Genomic DNA, 19,564 nt, shown 5'->3' on the forward strand with positions numbered 1-19,564 from the left:
GGTGCTGCCAGCACGAATGCTTTGTCATTTAGAACTGCCCAGGGAGCAGTTATAAAACACACACCTGCAAATTACAAGAGGATGGCATGGGCTCACAGGTGCAGCAAGACATGAAGTGACATCTGTCCTCAGTGTCCCTTTTCTTGGAATGCTCCCATGTAGAACCCTATGTCACTTTGAACGAACCTCTTTCTGAAGTGCCTGGGGAGCTCTATCTCCAAGCCCCTCCCCTAGGTACTTGCCCTCTCCACCCAACCCCACCCCAGTACTGATGACTCGTCTTAGGAACTGGAGATAGTGAAAGACAAGACCAATTGAGCATTTGGGTGGGAGAGAACATGGCTTACATGCTCTGCTAATCTGGGATCACATTCTTCCCTACAAGTCTGAAAGCTAAGTGACAGCCCCAAGTCCCCCTTTTAGCAGGTTAGGAGGGGAAGCACACCAAGAGGCCTCACAACTGTGTGTGGAATCACTGTGTTCTCAGTGAGGGAGAGAAAATAGAGAATTTTTACAGCATTCTCCCCAGATAATAGAAGTTTTGATTCGTTCTTTCCCAAGACAAAACCAAAAGTTTGTTTAAATCTTGTTGTTTCGTACACACATTGAGGAGAGCAACTTTGAGCATCTACTGCATACTAGGCATTGCACTCTGTGTGGGGCAATACAGGGGTGATATGGGGCGGAATAAGGCAACTCGAGTGGCCACTAGGTGTACTGCAGAGGTAGTTAACCTGCACTTTGACAAGGCTCCCTCCCCTCCCTTTCCCTTCCTTTTTTTTTTTTTTTTTTTTTATTGAGATGGAGTCTCGCTCTGTCGCCCAGGCTGGAGTGCAGTGGCGCGATCTCGGCTCACTGCAAGCTCTGCCTCCCGGGTTCGTGCCATTCTCCTGCCTCAGCCTCCCGAGTAGTTGGGTCTGGGACTACAGGTGCCCGCCACCACACCAGGCTAATTTTTTGTATTTTTAGTAGAGATGGGGTTTCACCGTGTTAGCCAGGATGGTCTCGAATTCCTGACCTCGTGATCCGCCCACCTCGGCCTCCCAAAGTTCTGGGGTTACAGGAGTGAGCCACCGTGCCTGGCCCATTACTTTTTTTTTTTTTTTTTTTTTTTTTTTTTTTTTTTTAAGGCAGAGTCTCTATCTCCCAGGCTGGAGTGCAGTGGCGTGATCTCTGCTCACTGCAACCTCCACCTCTCAGGTTCAAGCGATTCTCCTGCCACAGCCTCCCAAGTAGCTGGGATTACAGGCGTATGCCACCATTGCCCGACTAATTTTTGTATTTTTAGTAGAGACGGGGTTTCGCCATGTTGGCCAGGCTGGTCACAAACTCCTGACCTCAAGTGATCCACCTGCCTCGGCCTCTCAAAGTACTGAGAATACAGGCATGAGCCAACGCGCCAGGACTAATTTTCATTAATTTTAATCTTTCTCTTTTTATAAAAGCATTTAAGTTTCTACGTTGTCTTCTGAGGGTTAGTTATGCTAGGTTTCAGTTTTGATTGCCTTTTTGTTCCAAAGTTTGTCTAAGGATATATTTCATAATTTCAAAGTATTAACTTCATCACTTTTTATTATTTATTATAACTCTATTCTAACTCTATTGGATGATGATAGAAATAAACTCTCCTTTCTTTGTTCCATCAACCTAGAAAATAATTTTTATTATCTGAGAGATTATAGATTCATAAATTTCTTTACGTTTTTAATTTTTGTCTGTTACTTATGACTGATTATGAAAGTTATATTAAAATTTCCCAGTAATATTACACTTGTATACAGTTCTTTTATTCCTAATAAGTTTTGCCTCATATATTCAGCTGCTATTTTTTGTGTGCACAGAGGTTTATGAGTTGTTATAATTGTCTGGGTTGTCTAAGAAGCAGACACCGAGATAGAAATGAATAGGGAAGAATTGTATTAGGGGAAATGCCTAAGAAATAAATTGGAGAAGGAGTTGGGAGAGGCTGGGAGAGCTGTCAGATCATAATGAAGACTGACCCTAAGAAAAGGAGAGAGACAAGAAAAATAGAGTTGAAGTGTTTTCAACTGCTGTGAAGTCTAAACATTCAGCACTGCTGTCTGGAAGTCCTTGAGCCAAAGTTGGCTGTCCAAGAGTCTTGTGTCTTCCAGGAATGGGCCTAACTTACTATGCTATTGCTCTTGTTTATTGCCTGAGAACAGCCTCTGGGAAACCTGGCCCACCACGAATGGGGTGATAGGTTTAGAGGGCAGTGGCTGGTGCCCACTGTCATTGATGCTCCCTGTAGTTGGAAGTCAGGTAGGTGTATTCTAATGACAATCATTTTCATGTACCTTCCTCAAAAATAAACACATTCAAATTTTATTAGCTGATTATTTTAGCATTTTCCAAACCTACTAGATCATGGAATCTTTTTTTTTTCTACAGAACTCATGGAGCACATCCTGAGATGTGCTTTTCTAGTTGCACATCCGTAGGCATTGCCCTTGGTCATGTGTAGAGCATTTTACTAATGATATCTATGACAACAGAGAAAGCAAGTATGTTGAATTTGCAGCAGTAATGTACAGCAAAAGGGAAAACAAATTCAAGAGATTTTCAGAAGTCTGTCTACCTATGCAGTTATGTTCCAGTTCTAAAAGGCTCTTTGAAAAGCCTTTCATAAATCCAAAGTAAGAGAGCCTGTTTTCAGTCTGCAGCCTCCAGGTACATTCCTACCAAAATGGACATGGGTCATGACTTTGAAGTGTTAAAACCAGACACACATTTTCCTAGCTGATGTTTGTTCTGTAAGCATCTAAAGTTTTTGAGACAGTTAATCCCGACCCGAAGCTCTGAGGATCTCTGAAATTAGTTTCTGGTAACTTCTTAGATGTCATGCCATCCCACATATATTTGTCTCTTCTCACGTTGATTTTGTGCAGATTCAAATGGCCATGAACCCATTCAACCATACACAGCTCGAGACAGAGGTTTCCTTGGCAGTAGCATCACCTTGTTCTGTCTTCAAGTTCTCTAACTAACTCTTGGCTTTAGAATACTTAGTCTAATAAACTAAAGCCTAAAAAGCTACCTCATCTAATAATAGGGTTGATCTTTCAACCACGTACACGTCTTTTCCTTGTCTTGCCTACTATTGTCAGTTGCATAGACTTTTTTGTTCACCAGTGTTTCACTGTTTATCCTTGAGAATCATTCCTACTGTCAAATGACTCATCTCAGCTGCATATGCCACATTTGTCATTTCCTCACCACTTTCAATTTTTACAAGTCACTTACTTTGTTTTCCTTATAATCTGAAGTCTCTAGGTATGAACGCTTTCAATATGTTCTCAATAGTACTTTTCAAATAGTATGCATTTAATAATGTCCTTAAAACAGCTCAATAATAAGCACAGACCAACAAAGAGTGTGACAGCTGGCCAGGCGCGGATGCTCATGCCTGTAATCCCAGCACTTTGGGAGGCCGAAGCGGGTGGATCACCTGAGGTCAGGAGTTCGATACCAGCCTGGCCACCACTGGTGAAACCCCATCTCTACTAAAATAGAAAAATTAGCCAGGCGTGGTGGCGTGTGCCTGTAATCCCAGCTACTCAGGAGGCTGAGGCAGGAGAATCACTTGAACCTGGGAGGCAAAGGTTGCAGTGAGCCAAGATCACGCCACTGCACTCCAGCCTGGGCAACAAGAGTGAGACTCTGTCTCAAAAAAAAAAAGAGTGTGACAGCTGAGTATGCAGCCACTGATGTCATCTGTTGGTGGCAGTGGGACCTGAAACAATTTGCTCTAATGGAAAGCTTTGCTTATATCTACACATGTTTATTGGTGGAAAACTCATAAAGAAAGATGATTCTGTATTAATCTATATAGCTAGAGGCAGTTTATAAGTATTGCCACATATGGTTTTCTGGTCCCGCTGGAGACAGATCCTTTAAACACAAATAGGGAAAGAATGGTAGTTATGACTTCAGATACAAAACCAATTTACCTTAAAGTCTCCTGTAAATTAAAGCAGCTTTGATCCACCAATCCTGGCTCATTGGTGACCTGGGTTTTATTCCTAATTTGATTCAGGTAGCTTTAGCTTTTATCTGAATGGTACCAATCTTCCACTAATAATCTGGCATTGACACATACAATTCCTGGCTTCATCTTTGTATATAAATAATAAGCCCTAACCTCAATCAAGCTGGTGATGTCTTTGCCTGAGGTCCCAAGTGTTCTTTTAGTAAAAGGCTAGAATTAATTTAATTGATAATAAACTTCACCTGGACACCAGGTTCTTCCAGGACCTGCATTTGGTTGGATGGTTCTTAGTTGTTTCCTTGAGTTTCTTTCCTTCTTTTTTTTTAGAGACAGAGTTTCACTCTGTTGCCCTGGCTGCAGTGCAGTGGTGTGGTACAAGAATAGCTCACTGCAACTTTGAACTCCTGGGCTCAAGTGATCCTCCCATCTCAGCCTCCCAGGCAGCTGGGACTACAGGTGAGCACCACCATGCCTTGCTAATTTTTAGATTTTCTGTAGAGACAGAGTATCGCTGTGTTTCCCAGGCTGATCTCAAACTCATGGCCTCAAGCAACCCCCCTGCCTCCGGCTCCCAAAGTGCTGGGATTTCAGGCATAAGCTACCATACCTGGCCTGGCATCCCCTCTTTTACCACTGCTGGGATCACTTGGCTCCCATCTATTGGCCTAGGACTACCTTAGTCCCTATGATAAATCTTGATGTTAGACAGGATAAAAGCACATCCCTCCAGCCCACAACATTCCCATACTGTGGGGCTCGGGGTCTATCCCCTCCCTGCTGCTTTTTGACCTTGTGAACCTAGTCTGATAACAAGAGTGGAGTCCTATTGCTATCACTCCATCTACACCTTCCACCACCTCTGTAACTAAACAGAGACAGTGTAATGTCAAGAGTACCAGATTGGCTCAAAGGACACAATCAACAGAGTGAAAAAACTATGGAATGGGAGAAGATATTTGTGAATATTGTGGGATTGTGGGCCCTTATTCCATGAGACCTTAATATCCAGAAAACATAGCTACAACTCAATAACAAAAAAGCAAACAAATCCCATTAAAAAATGGACAAAGGACTTAGAGATTTCTCCAAAGAAGAAATACAAGTGGTCAGTAAGCACATAAAAAATGCTCAACATCACTAATCATTAGGGAAATGCCGATTAAAACCATCTTTCACCCATTAGAATGGCTACCATAAAAAAAGATAAAATAATAAGTGTTGGCAAGGATTTGGAGAAATTGGAACGCTTGTACACTGTTGGTGGGAATGTAAAACAGTGTAGCTGCCATGAAAAACAGTACAGCAGTTCCTCAAAAAATTGAAAATAGAATTACCACGTGATACACCAATTCTACTTCAGGTATATACTGAAAAGAATTGAAAGGAAGAATTTGAAGAGATATTTGTACACTCATGTTCATAGCAGCATTATTCACAATAGCTAAAAAGTGAAAACATCCCAAGTGTTGGATGAATAGATAAGCAAAATGCAGTATATACATACAATGGAAAATTATTCGGTGGTAAAACAGAAGAAAATTCTTACACATGCTACAACATGGATGACACTTACAGAAAATATTATGCTGTGAAATGAGCCACTCACAAAAAAGAAAAAGACTGTATGATTCCACTTATAGGAAATATCTAGAATAGGGGACTTCATAGAGACAGAAAATAGAATGGTGGTTGCCAGGAGCTGCGGGGAGAAGGGAAAGGGAAGTTGTTTGATTAATGTCGTTTCAGTGTGGCAATATGATGAGTCCTGGAGATTGGTTGCACAACAATGTTAATGTACTTAACACTACTAAAATGTACACTTAAAAATAGTTAAGATTGGCCAGGCGTGATGGCTCACGTCTGTAATCCCAGCACTTTGGGAGGCCGAGGCGGGCAGATCACAAGGAGTTCAGACCAACCTGGCCAACATAGTGAAACCCTGTCTCTACTAAAAATACAAAAAAATTAGCAGGGTGTGGTGGTGGGCACCTGTAATCCCCACTACTTAGGAGGCTGAGGCAAGGAGAATCGCTTGAACCCAGGAGGTGGAGGTTCCAGTGAGCCGAGATCGTGCCACTGTACTCCAGTCCAGGCAATAGTGCAAGACTCTGTCTCAAAAAAAAAAAAAAAAAAAAAAATTAAGATGCTACATTTATGTTATGTATATTTTACCAAAAACATTTTTTTGAGAATGAGCACAGCAGAGGACCTGAATAGATGTCTCAACTCTGATCTTATTATGCATGTCACTAACTTCCTTGGAATTCGGTTCTCTCACTGTTATCACTAGAAGCCTAATTATTCATATTTACATCCCAGGAACACAGAGAATTCAATGAGATCATCCATGGAAAATTACTTTGTAAACAATACAGAATTCTTCTGTAAATGTAGATATTGTAGAAAGTGAAGTAGAGTTCCTCTTCAAAGGGACTTTCCTCCCTGTCTAATTAGCAATAAATAGTAACTTCTCTTAGAAGCAAAATTTATTCAAAGATCTGTGCGAACATTCTTAGATATCTGCTAGCCATAATAAAGAAATCAATGTACTTTGTGTTCTTAGCTCCCACAGTTTAGCCTAGATATTTGCCCTGGCATGCTTATACTGGTCCAAGCAAGCATTAGGTCATAGCCTGTTCCTCTTCCTTATTTGGAGGGTGTTTTTACCTTTCTCAGCATTCCACAGGTTTCTTCCTCCTTCCTTCGTTCTTCTCTGCCTTTGCCTCTTTTAAAAAGTTCTAAGTTGCTAGCCAATAGGGACAAGTACAGAATGTGAGGTCACGTTCCAGCCAATGGAAACTGGACACAGAAGTAGGGTGGACATGTCAGGTTATAAATGACCCTGCCTCCTTTGTTCGTGTGTGCTCTCATGGCAAAACTGCTAGTGAGCAGCACTCTTTCTGCAGAAAGTAAACTAGCCTTGCTGAGAGGTCTTTTGTCTCAGCGTTGATTTTTGCGACACTGAGCACCCATTCCCAACTATATCAACAATAAGTATCCAACTAGAAATGTATTAGTTGTCTCTAAGAAGACAATTAGTAGATAAATTTGGGAGAAATTTGTAGAGTTAAAAGAATCCCAGGAAACTGCAGTACAGCATGGATATGCAATTCAAGTCAAAGCATTTTAATGAGAACTTACCATACATCAGGCACATCCTAGGCACAGGAAACAAGAATAGTCTCTCTCTGTTTGCTGAGCATAATATGATCACAGAATTTTTTAAAAAGCTATAAAACACCGTGTTGAGGAGGGAACACAGAAGGCTGTGAGAGATCATGGACGTCCTGAACGAGGCGGGCTTCTCATAGGAAATGACATCTAACCTGAGGTGTGAAGGCTGAGTACAATTTCACCAGGCTGAGAGGAAGGGAAAATCAAAACATACATAACCATTCATAAGAGATGACACAAAATGTGTACACAAGAGAATGAATAAGAAATAGTAGAAATATTAGAAAGGTTGAGTAAAATTTCTGAAGGTTGAGTTAAATTTCACCAGACCAAGAGGAAGGGAAAATGTGTTCTAGGAAGATGAAACAACTCGTGAGAAGGTATGACGGTAAGAGGAAATCCTGATATGTTTGAGGGGCTGAAGAAATTTCTCTACGAAGTTTGAGAGAGGAAAAGTTGAGAGTTCACAGGAACCTCAGCTCACACCCAGACCTTTAAGCTATATAAAGCTGTTAACATTTAACCTGTAAAAAGTAAAGTAGAGGTTCCTCTTCAAAGACTTTCCTCCCATCTAATTAGGAATAAATAGTAACTTCTGTGCTAACATTCTTAGATATCTGCTAGCCGTAATAAAGAAATTAATATACTTTATGTTCTTAACTCCCACAGTTTAGCCTAAATATTTGCCCTGGCATGCTTATACTGGTACAAGCAAGCATTAGGTCATAGCCTGTTCCTCTTCCTTATTTGAAGGTGTTTTTACCTTTCTCAGCATTCCACAGGTTACTTCCTCCTTTCTTTGTTCTCCTCTGCCTTTGCCTCTTTTAAAAAGTTCTAAGTTGCTAGCCAGTTGGGACAAACACAGAATGTGAGGTCACGTTCCAGCCAATGGAAACCAGACGCAGCAATAGGGTGGACATGTCAGGTTATTAATTACCCTGTCTCCTTTGTTCGGTGTACTCTCTTGGCAAAACTGCTGGTGAGTGTACCCTTTCTGCAGAAAGTAAAAAAATGGGCTTGCTGAGGAAATTAAATTTATGTTAAAGTGCTATTTCTTTACAGCACCAGGGAACAAGCATTTCTAACAAACCCAAAGTGCAATATGATGCCATCGAAGAGTATTAAGTGGGTAATGCCATCATCAGAACTTTGTTTTGTGAAGATCATTCAGTTTGTAGGGTAGAAGAGTGTATTGGGGTAGGCAGGGGAGAAGTCCAGGCATAGAAATGTCATACTGAAGGTTGTTACAGTAATCTAGACCCATGATGATGGAGGGAAAATAGCATATACATTCAAGCCAGATTTAGGAATAAAAATTGACAGGACCTGGTAATGTATTAGACATAGAGTAAGAAGGAGAAAGAGGAGTCAAAGTGATGGCTTGGGCAACTGTCAACATGGCATTACCATTTTTGGAGAAAGGGAACACAGAACAAGCAACATGTTCAGTTTTGGATGTTTCGAGTGTGAAATGTTTGAGGGCCAAGCAAATGGGATGCCCAGGTCGGGTGAATGCACTGGTTTAAGATGATTGGGATAGAAATTTGAGCCAGATATATAGATGTGCAAGTCATTAACGGGTAAAGGGAGTCAAAGCCATGGATGTGTAAAGGCACTGTGTAGTACTACAGGTGAAATAAGAAGACAAACAAAGAGGATTTGTTATGAGAATGAAAATCAAAACATACATAACCACTTATAAGACAGGACACAAAATGTGTATACCAGAGAATGACTAAGAAATAATAGAAATACTAGGAAAAGGGAAGGACATATTTTCTCAAAAAGTTAATAGTTTATGTTTTAAGCTGGGAGAAAAACATCATCTATCCAACGAAAAATAAGAAATGAAGGAAAAAAATTCAAAAGGTACAGTAAATGGAAAATGTTAAATAAGATGTCAGAAGTATTTTTTATTATAATAAAAGTAATCAGAGTAAATGTAAATGGATTTTAAAGCACCCACTGGATTTAAAGAATAGAAGAACCTAATATGTTATTACAAGAGACAAACTTGAAACAAAAGAAAACAGAAAGATTTGAAATGAAGATTTTATTTTTTTTATAGCTACTAACTTTTGTAGCACTTACTGTGTGCTAGGCATTGTTCTAAGCCTGTTCCAAGTATTAACTCATTTAATCCTCATAACAATACTATAATGTAGTTCCTATTAATATCCCCATTTACTAGATAAGGAAATTGAAGCATAAAGGTTACGTAATCATTCCAAGATAAAAAAAAACTAGTAGTAAGTGGCAGAGCTGAGATTCAAACCCAAGTGGTCGACCCAGATTGAGAAAGATATACAAATATGGATCAAAACAGACATGGTATTCAAATTTTAATATCTGACGAAATAGAACTTGAGACAAAAAAATATATACCAATCAAAAAGGGACATTAGATACTGGTGAAAACAGCACTAATTGTTTTTGGGGATTTCTAATATACCATTTCAAACCAACAGGTCAAGCCAAGGAAAATAAATACGTCTATAAAAGATCTGTTTAATTATCATTTTTTTCAGAGAGGTTTTCCTAATCTACCCTTCATGAATTAACTCTGACCACATATGACCTGAATTCTCTATCACCCTTATTCTGCTTTATTGTTCTCCAATGCAGTTATCACTACCACATATATGTGTGTAAGATGTAATGTGTTGTTTACTAATTTATTATCAGCGCCAGCAAAATATTGCCTCCATGAAAGGCAGGAATTTTGTTTTGCTCACCACCATATCTCATATGCCTAGAACAGTGTGTAGCAAAAAAGTAGGCACTGAACATTCATTGAAAAAATTAACAAATAGATGAATCTAAATAATACAATCAATAAGATTAATGTATAAGTACTATGTGTACATACTCACCCTCAATAGATGTAGAAAACATTCTCCTTTGAGTGAAAATGGAATAGTCAGAAAAATTGGCCACATGTGAAGCCATAAAATAAGCATCAAGAAATTCCAAATGAAAATATCATAAGATAATAATAAAATATAATAAACATCATACTAGTAACAATAATTATAAATCAATACTAAAGTTATCTGAAAAATGTCAGTAACATACTAAATATTACACTAAATAATAAGCTAAATGTTTAAATAGTGGATCAAAATAATTTAAAAGACTGAAATGTTAAAAATTAGTAACTGACTAGTAAGTACTAATTTAACTATGCTAACAAACTAAACTAAATTAAAAGGAACTAAACAAATAAAACTAAATGACTTAGCTAATAAGTAAACTAAATTAAATACCGAAACTAAGTTGTACAAACTAAACTAAAAAAAAATACTATCCCAAACACTTGAGATAAAGATAAATCATAAGAAATGCTATAACACATAGAACTGAATTACTGTGAGTTATTTACTTGTCAAAATTAAAGGGACATAATAAAAGCATACCTAGAGAGAATTTTATAGTTTTCATACATTTATCAGGGAGAAAAATGAACTCAGTAAGAGCAAATGAACTCAGCTGAGCACCATTGCCTGCACCTACAGTCCCAGCTACTTGGGAGGCTGAGCCAGGAGGCTCACTTGAGCACAGGAGTTTGAGGCCACAGTGCACAGTGATCACATCTGTGAATAACCACAGCACTGCAGCCTGGGTAATATAACAAGACTCCATCTCTTCAAGAAAATGAAATAGAAGGAAAAAGAAAGAAAGAAATAATGTTAAGAAGAGAACAAAATTCTGCTTAGGAAGTTGTCTAATATTACTTGAAGATAGACTGTAATAAATCAGAGATGTATATTTTAAGCCCTAAAGCAACTTATAGAAAAGTAAGACAAGAAGTATACTCCTTGAGCCAATACTTGAGCAATCATAATGGAATCATAACATATATGTAATCAATCCAAAAGAAGGCAGGAAAGAAAAGAAGCAAAAAAAGATGGTCAAATAGAAAACAATCTATATATATGGACATTTTGGTGTCTCCCAGTGAAAAAGTTGGCTTTCTGACGGTAAAACCCATCTGCCAACAGATCCTCCCTCCACATACAGAGTTTGCTTTCAGCTTTTTCATTCCTTTCTCTTAAATATAAAAAGACAGACAAGGTTTACTGGACATTTGATCAAGATCTCTATTATGAAAGATAACAATAAATAGCCATGTACAATGGAATGGAACTACTTGGAAGACTGAGGCAGATTGCTTGAGCCCAGAAGTTTGAGACCAGCCTGGGCAACATAGCAACAGACACCATCTAAAATATGAAACAGAGAAACACAAGGAGAAGAAATATTCAAAATGTGTATAATTTTTATCCTCAAAGAAAGCAGAGAATATATTGCAACCATAGAGCAAGAAAATATGTTTTCAGATTCATAAAACAAGACTGAACTTTGATAAGTAAAATATGTTAACATAGGTTTTTCTAAATTATAAGTGGATTAGAAAATAAAGTAAGAAATTCTCTCCTAATGTGAGAACTAAAAGACAAATACAAGGAAAGTGAGAGAGAATGAATAAAATGGAGGATTCATCCAGGAGATCTAATATCTGACTAGTAGACATTCCAGAAAGAGAAAACATGGAAAGTGAAGGGGAAGAAAGTATCATAGAAATAATACAAGAAAAGTTCTCAAATAGAAGCATATGAGTTTCCAGACTGAAAAGTAATTCTCCAGGATAATGGATGAAATTAGAAAGGACCCACCCTAAGTGGGACCTTGCCCACTAGTAAGGCATACCTGTAGAATTTAGGGATAAAGGGGATCCTAAAATCTTCCAAAAACAAAACAAAACATAAACCTCAAGTCACATTTAATTATTGAGAATCAGAATGGCCTGGGTTTCTTAAAAAGAACACAGGGAATTTGAAGACAACTGAGTAATGTCTTCAAAAATTCTAAGAGAAATATTTTCTAACTTATAGTTCTATATTCAGCCAAACCATCAAGCAAGTGTTGGGACATAATAAAGATATTTTCTGACATTCAGACCTTCAAAAAAGTTATCTCTATTTGTTCCTGTTACAGCTCTGGAAATTAAAAATTACTTCCACCAAAATGAGAGAGTAAACTAAAAAAGGAGATTCATTGTTTAGGAATCAGGGATGTAACACAGGAGAGGGGCAAAGGGAATTCACAGGATGGTGGATAAGGAGAGTCCCTGGATGTCAGCTGAGTATCTGGCCAAGAGAACAACCAGGGCAGACTGAAGCTGAAAGACAGCTCCAGGAGAGAGATGTTGAATAATAATAATAATAATAATAATAATAATATTAAACTAATAAATGGAAATGAAAATGGAAAAAAATCACTTGATGGCTTTAATACCTTGAGAGGAAATTTAGATTTCTGTGGGAAATTTTAAGGATGATTTAGCATAATACAGAAAAATGAGCAAAAAAGACAAGAATTAATTTCACTAATTACAAGAAAGGAAATGTAACAATATTGCTTTACATGATTCAACTGTAAATAATAATTATGCAATCAAAGTAATATAAACTCCCACAATTGATTTTAACAACATAACTGGGTTCAGGGACAGTGGGGGTGTGGGACTGTGTATATGTGTTTTGGGGGCATGGGGAAGAGTCAAATTCCATCTTTTATGATAGAAAGTTAAAGACAATGTCTAAATTTGAAATATGAAAAACTATTTTTTTTAATCTGTCATGTTTTGAACGCTTATGTCCCCCACAAAATTCATATGTTGAAATCCTAACCCCCAAGGTGATTAGGAGGTGGAGTCATTGGGATGTGGTTAGGTCATGAGGGTGAGGCCTTCATGAATGGAATTAGTGCCCTTATAAAGGAGGCCTTAGAGAGCCAGCTAGCTCCTTCACCCATGTGAGTCTGGAGTAAGATGACAGCCATCTTAGGTAGCCTTGATCTTGGACTTTCAGCTCCAGAACGGTGGACAATAAATGTCTGTTGTTTATAAGTCAGCCAGTCTATGGTATGTATTTTGTTAGAGCATTTGGAACAAAGACCAGGTGCTATCTGTCTTTGGCAAAGTATAAATCACAAGACATAGCTGAGAGAGTGAAAAGTGATGCCATTTGAGGTGTGGGAATTGGGAAATAGAAAAGTGTGGTGAGGGAACTGCTCTTTTATTATAAGTCCTATAATAAAACTGTTTTTGTTCAACAGTTTCTGTGTTACTTTGATAAAAAATTAAAATCACAATTAGATGAAATTGCGGGACGGATGGTAATGAATCCAGATCGTGAGCCTAAAGATCTATCCAAAATGATTCTAGTTTCTAGAGTGAAGAAGCAAAAGCAGGTTTTGGCAGGGAAGTAATAATGGCATATCCTGGGAGAGCTCTGAAGCCGGTTTTCTAGAGAGTAGCTGGGAAATGCTGCAGTGTCTCACACCCACACAGCCTGCTACCCCGTCGCTACCTAGATCATGTTTTCCAGTGAAATATTGGCAGGGGAAACATTGATTTATCACTATTTTATAAGGAGAGAATTTGGCAAGGGCTATGGATTAAAACGTACACAGAATATAGGTCTTGAAACTGGAAAATGTCCACCTGGATTTGAAGAGAATTATAGCTAAGTGGGATAGCTATTCCTTCAATAAAGACATACTGAGCATCTAAGTGTAAAACATTGTGTTAGACTTTGGGTGGGAGGTGCTTATAAAGATTAATAGGCTGCAGGCTCAAGAAAGTTACAATTTACTGGGGAAGATATGAGCACATGGAAATTAAATAATAAGATGTCACAGTCAGTGTATCAAATCATTTAAGCGGGGTCTCATGAGCAGTTCAGCTTGCCCTGATATTCTCAGACATTTTGAATGAGGAGAGGTACACAGTGATGCATTTTAGAATCCGAATTGTGTATGTCCCAAGAGAAAGAAAAATGGGAAATAATGACAATATATTCTGTGAAGCCAAGCTGATCTTTTCCAGAACTGTGTTTGCACCAAAGGAAAAAGACAGAAAGTCTAAGCCTGAAAAACAGAAGAGGAAGAGAGAAAGAGACAGGGGAAAAAGAGAGAGAGAACATTAAGTTAGGAACACTGCAATAAGGGACGTAATGTAACTAAATCATTGGTTACAACCCACAGAACCAGTTTTAAGAAATAAGAGAATGGAGGGGGTCATGCCTTGTGTATGTTAATATTTATTTCCACAAAGAATTATAATTAATGTGATATGAATCAAGTGTCACCACAGTGGGTTGCCACATGGGGTGCTGGCCCATATCTTAAAATTTTCACATACTAACTTTTTGCTTAAAATAAATAGGGTGTAAGCTGGTGGTTGCCATTTTGATGTAACTTCTGTATTTTTGTGGCAATAGATATTTTTACCTGAATTTTAATTAATACTTGAGTTATATTTGACAATCCTTTCACTGCCTTTTACTTAAGTAAAAATACCAGTGAAATGTGGCTTTCAGAAAAGCAGAGAAGACCATTAAAATGGTAAATTCTGAAGATAAAAAGTGTTTAATAACTAGTAAATCAAGATGATTAGTTTTTTAAAAGAATAAAATATACGCATAACATGGAGTGGGAGGAAGTAGTTTGGGAACACCATGAGAACTTGGGAAAAGATTTGTTTGCCCAAGAAGGTGCTCTGGTTTTGGGACGGGAGAGGTTACAACACTCACTGATGGCTCAAAGAAGGGTAACAGAATGCGGCTCCAGGAATGTGAGATATGATGAAAATACCAGGACATTTCAAACGTAGATGCATGATTAGAGAAAGAAACTTGACAACAATTCCTTAGCTAAGAAATTTATCAAGCAATAATAATAAAAGCACAGTATATGGAATCTTCAAAAACAGAAATTTAGATAACTTAAAATATCTATGTATCATTGCACCCATATCTCTTAAGAATAGCCAAAATTATTGAGCTATTGAAAGGCAAGGCCATGATTGCCATCAATTTAGCCAAAGGAGACAATTCTGAAGCGAAATAAAAACAATGAGCATTTCAATGAGGACAAATAATACAGCAGTGGTTGAAGTAAGAAAAATATTTGGAAAGTTCTTCATGTTATTTGTCTGTTTGCATTGTTTGTTGTTTTGTTTTTCTGTTGCACTTTGACTTTTCTCTGTGATATATAAAAATTTAGGAATAGAAATATGTGGTCACTTGAGTCAATGAAAAATTCCATATTGTAGGCCGGGCACAGTGGCTCATGCCTGTAATCCCAGCACTTTGGGAGGCTGAGGCAGGCAGATCACCAGAGGTCAAGAGTTCGAGACCAACCTAGCCAACAGGGTGAAACCCCGTCTCTACTAAAAATACAAAAATTAGCTGGGCATAGTGATGGGTGCCTGTAATCCCAGCTACTCGGGAGGCTAAGGCAGGAGAATCACTTGAACCTGGGAGGCAGAAATTGCAGTGAGCCAAGATCGTGCCACTGCACTCCAATCTCGGTGACAGGAGCCGAACTCCATCTCAAAAACAAAAGCAAAAACAAAAATCCTCATATTGTACTAATAGATACAGAATGAGAAGCACTGTGTAGGCTTGCTATTCATCTGGTCTGAACCACCATTTTATGACTATATTTATGGCCCTGGTGGGTTAATGTGCATCTGTCCAGTCCCATGGGCTCCTCTGTTGAAGCATCTGAGTGAGCAGGGGATGGACTGTAGGCTGGACCAGCAGGTTCCATTTCAGCTCAGGGCCCCAGACATCAAATGCACAGTTAAACTGCGGGTGCAGACAGCTCCATGAAGAGCCTAAAGTAACCATCTCTGATGAGCTGAGAATAGGGAATTCATTTCCCAGTTTCCCAACATCCTTGTTAAACTTCCAGGGAGGGCCACCATCTTCTGTCACCAACCCAGATGCCTGTCTGGGAGCCCCTGATCCTCATCAAGTAACACCGCACTAATGCAAGACCTAACCATTCCACCCAGGGCAGCCGTCGCCATGGGATGCACCTGGTCATAGTTACTCAATAGTCTTCCTGGAAGAGTTCCCTGATGTTTCTTCCACTCCCCAAACTGTAAACTTTGCCAGGAAGCAAGGAAATGCCCTGTGGAACATTTAACTGAAGAGTCAGCAAAAGACAATCACACAGGTCAGGCGATGACTCATGCTTTGCAGCTCATTTCATCCCTTTGGGAAAATCCATGCTCTTTCCCTGAATCCCCTGAAATAAATTGCAAAGGTTTAGAAAGCCTAAAAATAAGTGCTTCTCCAGTCCAGAGCTGTCACTAGAAGCTAACTCCCACGTTGGTTTTAATTTCCTGTCTTGTAACGTTTTCTAAATATATGCTACTCTTTGCCACCTCTTCGGAAACTGCCATTAAACTGTGATTTGTGTCTAGTCAAGAAATGGAGGCACAAAATGGTCAAGTAACATTTTGACATTTCCAAGGTCATACATATAGTCAGGATGGGGCTGGAATCCTAGCACAGGCGGGTCTGCCTCTGCCCCTATTTCTTCATGCCACCTTCTTAATAACTTTTAGGCCGGGCACAGTGGCTTACGCCTGTAATCCCAGCACTTTGGGAGGCTGAGGAGGGCGGATCACCTGAGGTCGGGCGTTTGAGACCAGCCTGACCAACATGGAGAAACCTTGTCTCTATTAAAAATACAGAATTAGCCGGGCATGGTGGTGCATGCCTGTAATCCCAGCTACTCGGGAGGCTGAGGCAGGAGAATCGCTTGAACCCGGGAGGCAGATGTTGTGGTGAGCCGAGATCACGGCATTGTACTCCAGCCTGGGCAACAAGAACGAAACTCCGTCTCAAAATTAATTAATTAATTAAATAAATAACATAACTTTTATCGGTCTCATCCCCTAGTTCTCTAAATTCCTAGAGCATGCCCCTCACTGATGGCCCATGCCACTCCATTCAGCTTCTAATACTCTTCTGATTTCGATTCAAATAAATTCCAATAATACTCTAATTTCAAAAAAGAACTTTATTGACTATTTCAAAAATGTTATTTTATTTCCCAATGAGCTTCTGGGCTTTTTGAAGAGCTATATTTCAGAATGATCACTGTGGTCCTGTGGGTAGCATTAGGGCCCACTTCTCCATGGACAGACAAGACTTGAGCATGGTGGCAGGGTTTGAAGCTGGTCTGGAGTACTAGGTGCATGATTACCCTGCTACACAACTGGTTCCCAGGGTACAGGGAGTTAAAGAGCTTCCCAAGGGAGCTTGGTCTGCCTGTAGACATGGTTAGTAGATACATTCCTTCATCCAATAAGACTAGGGAGAGAATGCCCAAAGAAAGATAAAGGTTTTCCATCAAACTATGAAAATCTTTGTCCCCAATATTGGCAGTAATGTTTTCTTCTAGATACCAATGGAAACATCCCTTTCATGGTACTGCCAACAATTTTCTCAACAAAATATCGTGTTGATGGATCATGGATGCAGCTTACATTCTCCACTTTCTTTTTTGTTTCTTTTTGTTTTCTTTATTTTTATTTTTATTTTTTTGAGATGGAGTCTTGCTGCATTGCCCATGCTGGAGTGCAGTGGCACGATCTCGGCTCACTGCAACCTCCTTCTCCCAGGTTCAAGTGATTCTCCTGCCTCAGCCTCCTGAGTAGCTGGGATTACAGGTATGCACCACCACACCAGGCTAATTTTTGTATTTTTAGTAGAGACAGGGTTTCACCGTGTTGGCCAAGCTGGTCTTGAACTCCTGACCTGAAGTGATCCGCCTGCCTCGGCCTCCCAAAGTGCTGGGATTACAGGCATAAGCCACCATCTACTTCACTTTCATTCAGAGAGGATTGTGAGGAATTGCATCTTTGGTAGTCTTTTCATTGCTTTTTTTTTTTTTTTTTTAGCCTTTTTTTGGTTAGCCTTTTCATTGCTTTTTTATATTCTAAAATTGAATATAAAATTGATTGAATGCAAACAACAGTAGTGACAAGGGGTTACAAGCTTGTGGTAATAAATGGCCTGAATTTATAATGGCCCTAAGTTGTAACTCTTCATAGAGTCAACCCCTCAGCCTCACTCTGGCATATCTCAGTTTCTCTGTTATTCTGCTCCATGAATGATCTCTATAGGGTTCATTAGTTCTTACATAGAGTACTTGATTTTGAAAAAACATGAGGTATCCATCTTAGTTTCTCACCCAATAACTGATTACTTCCTCTCTCCCGGATGGCTGGTATCACCCCACTGTACAGGTTCAGTAATGTTCTTGTTCTCCACATCTCTTAGTCTTTAATACAAATACAAACGTTATACAAAGTTTGTTCTTCCAGCAGGTAGGGCACAACATGTTCAAACAGGAAAACTGGGTTTCAGTGGCAGCTTGCCAGATTAACTAGCTAGTGAACTTGGCCAAGTCACTTCACATCTCTGAGTCTTAATTTTCTTATTTATAAAATAAAAATCAAAAATATATTCCTAAGAATGCTTAGACCCAATGATGTAAAGATCTTTAAAATTATAAAGTGATATACAAATAGAATGGATCAATATTTTGATTTTGCGTTTCTTCCACAGATTCTCTAAAAGCAACAAAAAAGTAGTGAGTTCCTGGATTAGATGCTCTGTGGGGTGCTAGGGATGTGAAAACATGTCTCCTTTTCTTGTTTTCCCTTTCACATGAACTACCTTCACTGCTAATTTTATCTTCTCAGATTATATCATTTTCTTACGATATCTCAAATCTTTGGTAGATTGGAATAATGCATTAATAAATTAATAATTAATAAAAGAAAATAAAATAATTAATGGTAAAAGGCACAATACCTCCTCAAAAGGAACGTATATCCCAACAAGAGGACACGACAATATTTTTAAAGACGATTTCACAACATCAGGGATGTTCTGAAAGCCCTGAATGAGTGATGGAGATGGTACAGCTGCAGGAGAGATGGGAGAGATCGCCAGAAGACATGAAGTGGGAAAAGGCTTCGGAGAGCAGGTAGTGCTCCTGCGAGGTCTTGAAGCCAATGAAGATTGAAGAGAGCCTTTCATCCCAGAGAAGGAGGTGAACAAAGATTCAAGCGCAGAGACGGGTCAAGGGTATTCAGGAGGAAGTGAGGCAGCCTGGAGTTGAGAGAAAGGACACTGAAGTACAAGACAGAAAAATGACTTTTCAGAGGCTGAAAATGTACCAAAATGTACAGGCTACTGGCTCTTGTCCACCACCACTTCCGCATTTGCACAATCTGAGAATCCTGTACAATCTGTGAGGCTCAGGAACAAGCCACTTGGATGGGGGTCAGCAGGCCTGGGTGTCCTTACCAGCTCTGCAAGTCACAAACATCTCCGAGCTTCATTGTTTTTTCCAGAAGAGCAGTTCTCCACATCCATATTGCAACACATTGGAATGTTTAACAAGTCATTTGTTACTATTATGAAATTATTAAAGTAGGTGAATATTTTAATTAGAAATCACTTGTTTCAAAATTTCTTGAGTGGAATGAAAGGAATGGAAAAGGGAGTG

The 19,564-nt window shown here is 39.0% G+C and overlaps 1 long non-coding RNA gene across 1 annotated transcript; it reads right to left on the bottom strand.

Annotated features, from left to right (window-relative positions):
• Positions 1-3,778: 3,778 nt before the first annotated feature.
• LOC112208647 (uncharacterized) lies at positions 3,779-7,965 on the bottom strand. Its single transcript, XR_002943152.1, has 3 exons — positions 7,944-7,965; positions 7,148-7,366; positions 3,779-3,909 (listed from the first exon to the last, which is right to left on the bottom strand). It is a non-coding gene; the product is annotated as an uncharacterized LOC112208647 (long non-coding RNA).
• Between the last annotated feature and the right edge of the window lie 11,599 nt (positions 7,966-19,564).

This window comes from Pan troglodytes, chromosome 1 (genome assembly GCF_028858775.2).
Source record: "Pan troglodytes isolate AG18354 chromosome 1, NHGRI_mPanTro3-v2.0_pri, whole genome shotgun sequence".
Classification (NCBI taxonomy): Eukaryota; Metazoa; Chordata; class Mammalia; order Primates; family Hominidae; genus Pan; species Pan troglodytes.